This window comes from Paroedura picta, chromosome 4 (genome assembly GCF_049243985.1).
Source record: "Paroedura picta isolate Pp20150507F chromosome 4, Ppicta_v3.0, whole genome shotgun sequence".
In the NCBI taxonomy this organism is placed as follows: Eukaryota; Metazoa; Chordata; class Lepidosauria; order Squamata; family Gekkonidae; genus Paroedura; species Paroedura picta.
The window spans coordinates 77,943,830-77,951,800 of record NC_135372.1 but is presented as its reverse complement, the minus strand read 5'-3'; the positions used below and the strand labels follow the sequence as shown (position 1 = coordinate 77,951,800).

Sequence of the window (7,971 nt, the reverse complement as noted above, 5' to 3'; positions counted from 1 at the left end):
ATATTTTACCAGCATCATTGCATCTGCACAGTGTAGACCTCAGGATATCTTCTAGGATAGCGATCCCCAACCTGTGGGCGGCGGACCACATGTGGTCCTTCGACTAATTGGAGGTGGGCCCCGAAGGACGCCTTCTCTCCCCCCCCCCCGGCCCTTTACTTCATCCCCCCCAGCCCTTTACAACACACTTCATTGTGGCGTGTCTGTATCTTATTTTGAAGGGATGTTTAAACATTACCATAGCGATCAGAGAGCGTTTGGGCAGTGGTTGAGAGTAGAGGAGTAAACTACCCCCCCCACCAGGCCTCAGTGAGTGGTCCCCGGTAAGTGGTCCCCGGCATTGAGTGGTCCCCGGTGATAAAAAGGTTGGGGACCACTGTTCTAGGAGATCATGGACTTATTGCACTCTGGCCAATAGGAGAAGGTCGACAGCTGTGCGCCCATTGTGTTCATTTTATTTATTTATTTATTCATTCATTCCAATTTCTAACCCACCACTCCGGGCAATGACAGCTCATGGCAGCTTACAACATTTTAAAATGCAATTTCAATATTAAATGAGTAACATAAACATTATTAAAACATTAACACAATCAACAGCATTAAAACCAATCCACCATGAGATGGATGATCGTCTCTGGACATGGAAGTAAGTATATTTGAGATTTCCAAATTGCAAGATTTCGAGGAGGGGCCCAAGATGACCTGAGCCACAATCCTGGCCCCAACTAAACGCCTGGCAGAAGAGCTCCATCTTACAGGCCCTGCAGAACTGAGACAGCCCCATAAGGGTCCTGAGATCCTCCAGGAGCTCATTCTAGATGCTGGTTCAGTCACCTTTTCCAAAAACACAAGATGCAAGATGGAGCAGTAATTGGGCGGATCCCAAGGATCTAGTGATGGTCCCTTCAGTAACAGGTATGACAAGCTCTTTGCAAATATTAGTAAATGGGTGGCAGCATATGAAGCCAATTTGGACTCTACATTGGCAATGAAACGTGTGAATGGTTCTAGGGTGTCAATTTGTCCAGTTGGTAGATGCAACAGGATTCTTGGAAGTGTGAGGCCTACTGCCTGCTTGTACAGCCTGCATTTATTACTTGCACTTCAAAATTACTCTGGAGTCAAACAGCAGTTCCCAGGGCTTTGTATGAAGCAGTCTGTGGCATGGCAAGGCAAAATCACAGCAGACAAACCCAGGTCTTGCATTAGCTATTTCAATCCCAACCATGAATTTGAAGGGGATGCCATTCCTTAGCCTTGTCATTTCCTAGCTTCCTAACTTTAGAAAGCTGTACAGAAAAAACATTGCCTTGCAGGGGGATATTGACCACCTAATGAGGACACTGACAACCATAATTTTGGCATAAAATATTTGGCCACAGCCTTTATTCAACATTGAGCGTGGCAAGCATGGGAAGAGAATCATGCCATCTTGTGGTTACCCTACCACAAGGAAGCCCACCACAGCCTGCCCCTCAACGGGTTGCCTTGGCTATCCAGCCCCCAAACCCGGACATAATGGCAGGCTGAAACAGGGGGGGAGGCACCATGGAGTGATCCCTCTGGGCACCAGCCTCTGTTGGGTTCTCCTGCCCCCCGGAAATGCTAGCCTTCAATCAGGCTCTACATCCACACAGCCCTTTAAAGGGCCCCCCAAATCTAGGGGAGGACAGCGCGCAAGCTTGGCCTCCCCAAAATTGATCCTTCCCATGCTCCACTTCCGCAGGCTGTGACAATTAATCAATAATATAACCCAACATCTAACAAAAAGTCAAACAATTCATAAACAGGGAGGGAGGGTGGGTTTTGCGTCTTTGGGCGCCCTGAAGGGGGGAAAGAGGCCAAAGAACATCAGGCCATCCGTTTAACTGACGCCCAGTTCAGCCACACCCCCTGTTGCCATGCCAACACACATACTGCTCAGAGAATGCCAGGGCTGGGCAATCTCTCCAACCAGCCAGGTCCCTGTCGGTGTTTCTCCCCCGCAGCAGCAATGGCCCCCTTAGATAAGTCTTGGGGGCTTTTTGCCTTGCAGGGGGATATTGACCACCTAATGAGGACACTGACAACCATAATTTTGGCATAAAATATTTGGCCACAGCCTTTATTCAACATTGAGCGTGGCAAGCATGGGAAGAGAATCATGCCATCTTGTGGTTACCCTACCACAAGGAAGCCCACCACAGCCTGCCCCTCAACGGGTTGCCTTGGCTATCCAGCCCCCAAACCCGGACATAATGGCAGGCTGAAACAGGGGGGGAGGCACCATGGAGTGATCCCTCTGGGCACCAGCCTCTGTTGGGTTCTCCTGCCCCCCGGAAATGCTAGCCTTCCATCAGGCTCTACATCCACACAGCCCTTTAAAGGGCCCCCCAAATCTAGGGGAGGACAGCGCGCAAGCTTGGCCTCCCCAAAATTGATCCTTCCCATGCTCCACTTCCGCCACTGAGCCCGAATAGGTATATACCTCTTCGAGCTCCCGCCACCGCTCAATTTTGCAGCCAATTCAAAATAACATGTTGGATCCCGTGGAGCCAGATGTCCATGCCCCACTCCAACAAGTGCATCCCAAGTGCACCCCATCACTCTTATAAAGAGCCCAGAACTGCAAATGCCATACCACGGGGCCCCCAATGAGTAATACACATCCCAATACAGCTAGATACCCAGGCTTTAGCTCCACCTGAGATCACAGAACTCTGGGCGACAGGTGAAAGGGTCACTCGCCACCAGGGACCATTCCTTGGTGATTGTCCACTGTGCCCAGTGGGGCTTCTTGTGAGACATAGCTTTTAGCAACATGGCATCCTAGCCACTCAGCCCAGACCATAACTGTCCCTTGTGGTTACCAGGGCCCAACACCATTGCCCCTGCCAATGCTGGCAAAGTGTCATATGGCAATTACTGCAACAATGTTTCCTGGTGCTCAGCTCAACGTTCACAACTATAACTAAGCCAACGTCCCATGATGGTCAGCCAATGCTTTGAGGAATACGGACTCCCACTGTCACGCTTGAACAGGAAGTCTGCCATCGCAGCAATGTCCAGGAAGGCAGCTGCATCCAAACAATGTCCGAGCCAGGTGATGCCTTCAGACCCCCAAGTGGATCACTTCCAGGTCTTATAGCATGCCATTCCATCTGCCGCATGGTGCCATTCTCTGTAACCAGCATCAGGCACCCCCGTTGCTCTGAGGGAAACCAAAAGGTTGTTACTGGAAAAGAGTTACATGAGCACCCTTGCACACTGATTGACACTGGCCACGGTCCCATGCTCGCCCTGGGCCAGCCGCTCTCAGCCAATACCCCGCTCTCCATACTGCATACCCTGCAGGAGCCCTAGAAATGTTTCCCCTGAGCACCAAGTACCAGAACCCTATTGGGTTCTAGGCCCTACAGGTTGTGATCTGTGGGAAAACATTGTACTGCATGCCCTGGCAAAGCCCTTAGTACTGTGCCACCCAACCTGGGCAGACTTCCCTGGGCCAATGCCCTGCTCTGCATCTACTGCATACCTTGCCAAAGCCCTGGACATGTTCCCCTTGAGCACTGAAGCCCATCCCACCTTTGGTTCCCTAAGTCCTACAGGTTGCAGTCCGTGGTGACATTATGAACCACCACTAATGTACATACACCTTCTGATCCACGGATGTCATACCGGGGTAACCCCATATGCCAGCATATTGAGACCTGACTGGATCTGCTAGTAGCCCAGCCATGAAACATCCTCCTGAACCTGCAATATGCTTAGTCTCCAATGCACAGGCAGATGGGGCCCATGCCACTTTCCCAGGTTGGAGACTATGCAGTCCCAAGACAGCTCCCTGAACTCATGCTGGCCATGTGACACTTCCCCCTAAACCACTTGTTTGTCCCAGCCCCAGACATAATTTAAGCAACCTCCCTGAAGGACAAAATTGGTCTCTCTAGTCAAAAGAGGTCCCATCACTCCTAGAACTGGAATCCGAGCAACCCCAGGCCCCCACGCTATGTGGGGAGTGGGTGAGGACAGGTGACAGGTTTGCAGCCACCTCCTCCCACAAGGCTGGCCTGGTCAGACAGTATCTCATATATCTGCAGACCTGGGCTGCAACGCAAAGCTCAGATGATCAATGAGGCCATCCAAACAGATCGGATGCATAGAAGTGAAGAGGTATGAGGGATTGATCTGCAGAACTTAATATGTAGTCTGCCCCTGCTCCCTCCAGCTAGAAACAGCATTGGCATCACGTGATGGGGAGCCAAATAACGCTGGCATAAATATGAAGCTAGGGAATTCCTGAATGGGATGAAGAGGTACCTGCATCAGAGTGATCTACCAGTTGTTGACAGACCTGTAGTCTGTCATAACTGAGACTATATAACCAGATGAATGCTCCCTTAGAGCATTGTACCTTACTATGTGGGTGCCTTAACTTCATTTCCTTGGCCAAAGATCTCCACCGGCTTCTAGGGTGCAGCACCTTGCATACCTTATGTGGTCCTAAGCAGCCACTTCCTGTGCCAAGCACATTCCAGCTCAAGCCCTGGGAAGCTCTTGGCATTGCTCGCCCATCCACACCAACAGCACTTCCATACTGGACCTGTAATGAGACACACACCCTTCCAAGCCAGGCTGGCCCATTAACTTCAAATAACCTGGGATTGGCCGCCCTGCAAAACAAGACCAGGTGATGACTCTGACACCATTTGCAGAAGGCGTGGCTTGCCTGAAGCCAACAGGTGATGTCCGGCCACTGCTGCAGGTTGACCCGACCACCAGGGAGCCACCTCCCCTTTTGCAATGATATTCTCCCCTGGAGTAGCCTTTGGGTTGGTGCCCCCTGTAAACTGGCCCTTGTAGGGCCCATCATGCATCACAATGCCACTGGCTGAGGCCCACCAGTGGCATCCAACGATGCCCCAAGACCCAGAGTACATGGCACCCCCGTTCCCCCAATACTGGCCTGTCTGATGGGCATGTATTGCCTGGCGAAGACAACGGTGTAGCCCTGGCCAGTGGCCACCAGACACCAGTGGCCAGCTGAGGGCCACTGGGTGCTCCATTCCCCACCCATGGGGTGGGTGCCTTCCTACCCACCTGAGCCAGGGACCAGCAGCCAGGCCAGTGGACAGTGCTCACCATCTGCTGTCGAAGATGCCATTGTTCCCCATGGCTGCAAGCCCCCTCAGATTTCCCTGGAGACCTTCTGAGCTGGTGCACAGCAGCCTGCCTCAGCATGAGGCAAGGGGTTGGACTGGATGACCCCCAGAGTTCCCCGCCAACTCTGTGCTCCTGCAAACCAAGACCGTTGCCTGAAGCAGGGGGCTGGACTAGACTACCCTGAGAGGTACTTGCCAACTCCTCGCTCATACAAACCAAGACTGCTGTCAGAAGCATGGGGTTGGACTAGATGACCTTGAAAGGTACCTGCAGCTCTTTGCTCATACAAACCTTTATGCAAATAAAAGGTTACTGACTGACTGCTCATACAAACCGAGACTGCTACAGAAGCAGGGGGTTAGACTAAATGACCCTGGAGGTCCCTGCCAACTCTGCTTATGCGAACAGTGCCCATGACGTACAGCATGGGGTTGGACTACATGACCCAATGAGGTCTCTGCCAGCTATGTGCCCTTGCAAAAACTGTAGTTGGTTGTAGCTCCAATGTTGGATCCCAGCCTTCCCCCCTTTTTTTGGGAAGAGGGCTGATCCCCACAAAAAGGCATTTTTGTAACCACTGGCTTGTCACGTCTCTTCTTCAAGTGGGCTCCACCTTAAGCCTCGCAGCAGTGCTCAAAGTATTGGCACATGCTCATATTGAATTCCCAACAGGTGCCCCGCCCATCATTCCTATACATGGGCTTACATCTGTCTTGTTCTGTCCTCCTGACATATGGGCCCACTTTCATGTTCTAGGTGTCATGGTACTTTAAGTCCCACCTTGTCTGGATGTTGTTTGAAGATCACTTGCGAGCCTAATCATTATGCACCATGGCCTCTGCATCCCCAAAAAGTGCTTTGGCCTCCAAAACATTTGTTAAATGATTCTCCAAGTGCCAACTCCCTTCTGGGAGAGCATCAGCCACAAAGCGTAGAAAATCTGTTTACCCCCTTAACCAGTTAGTGAAGGAGTGATTGTTATATCCCACTGTAAAGTTGTTTTTGTTTTTGTTTTTAAATCCCCTTTGAACCCTATTTTTGGAACATCTCGTCTGGTCACAACCTGTTAAATATGTCAACATAATACCCATCATGGGCCCTCTTGATTTCCTAGTAAGGTGAGTACCAGGTGGGTTTTCACCAGATGCATAACCCAAAGGGGATTTTGTGGACTAACCCATCCCCGCCTTATCTTTATAATAAATATGCAAAGAATGCAGCTGATTCATCATCCAGATCAGATACCCAGAACCAAAGAATCCTGATGCCAATAGGTCCCAACCTGTTGGCCTTCAGAGAAGAGAACTCACCCGAGGTACCGGCAGCCTGCCAGGCCCTGGAGTACTTTCCTCCATACATTATACTCTTATGCCCAGTTGTCTCTTGTTGCTCTGTTCCTCCCTGTTGAACATTCCTGGAGGAGCTAGGAATACTAACCGCACCTACACTGGCCTGTCCCTGATGTGCTGCTATAGCAATTGCTATAGGGTCAATGCCCATGTGTATGGTCTGCATACCTTGATGTGGAGCTGGCCAACCCTGTCCATACCACCCAGACATTGTAGGGCCAGGTTGCTGCCAGCTTCACCCAGGCATTGCCTCCTGGCCGTATGACCAGGGTGATCTTGCAGATGTGCAGCAGCAGAAGTCCTGCTCCCCATCCATGTCTGCAGTCCTACAGCATAACCTCAAGCTTGATAGTCAGCCAAGTGTTGCCCCACAGGCCCAGCAGACAAATCCTGATGGCCCCCTGGCCACAAAGGGGGTTGTTGGTATCCTGGACCCCATGGAGCCACAGGTGAGCAAGATGAGAAACTGCCAATTCCACAGTGGTTAGACACACGTGAACCTAAACCACCTCTGACGGGCTTGGTTGTGCAAATCCTCTCAGAGGAAAACCATGGATGTCCCCTTCCCCATGGCTGGTGGTCCAGATGATCCCTTTCACCAAGATGGGCCCACAACAACCTGCCCCAGTCCTGCACCAATTGTACAACTGCAGCCAGGATCTACCGCACCCCCAAATGATGGGCCCGCATGTTGCAGAGTAAAAACACCCCCTGAATAATTGTTGGAAGGGGATGGGGGGCGGAAGCCTCACCTCTCCCACCCAGACCCCCCCTTCCTCTCTCAAGGTGGAGGATCCCACTGCCACACATCTTAATGCCCTCAGCATCCCATGAATTGCAGAGGAACCTGCTGCCGCTGCATCATGAAATGTGCCTGTCCCATCACTTGCTCCCAAGGCCCTGGAACCAGCAGCTGCCACCAGCACAGCACAGTTCATGGGCAGTTGGGGCTTCCCCCCACTAGCATCCTTTTTCGGTGCCATGGTCACTTGTTCCTCTCTCCCTCTCCTTCCTTTTCTGAAGGGGCGAACGCTCCTGCCCAAACGGCCTGTGAGAGGCTTAGTTGTTTGTTAGTTTAAAAAACAAACAAACAATGCCCTGCAGCATGTCTAGCATCCGTTTTCCCTCAAAAAGTAAAATGAAATAAAATTGCTAGGCTTCCCTGACATCGCGAGGCGGTTGGGCCAGGAAAAAGGCTCCTTCCACCAAGCGATGCGTCTTCAGGCGCCCTGAAGGGGGGAAAGAGGCCAAAGAACATCAGGCCATCCGTTTAACTGACGCCCAGTTCAGCCACACCCCCTGTTGCCATGCCAACACACATACTGCTCAGAGGATGCCAGGGCTGGGCAATCTCTCCAACCAGCCAGGTCCCTGTCGGTGTTCCTCCCCCGCAGCAGCAATGGCCCCCTTAGATAAGTCTTGGGGGCTTTTTATTGTCCTAAGATCCATTTGATAGTTTCAGATCCTCAGATGAAAC

The 7,971-nt window shown here is 51.5% G+C and overlaps 1 long non-coding RNA gene across 1 annotated transcript; it reads right to left on the bottom strand.

The window, feature by feature from the left end:
• Positions 1-1,359: 1,359 nt before the first annotated feature.
• Positions 1,360-7,749, bottom strand: LOC143835617 (uncharacterized). Its single transcript, XR_013230273.1, has 2 exons — positions 4,475-7,749; positions 1,360-3,193 (listed from the first exon to the last, which is right to left on the bottom strand). It is a non-coding gene; the product is annotated as an uncharacterized LOC143835617 (long non-coding RNA).
• Positions 7,750-7,971: the final 222 nt, after the last annotated feature.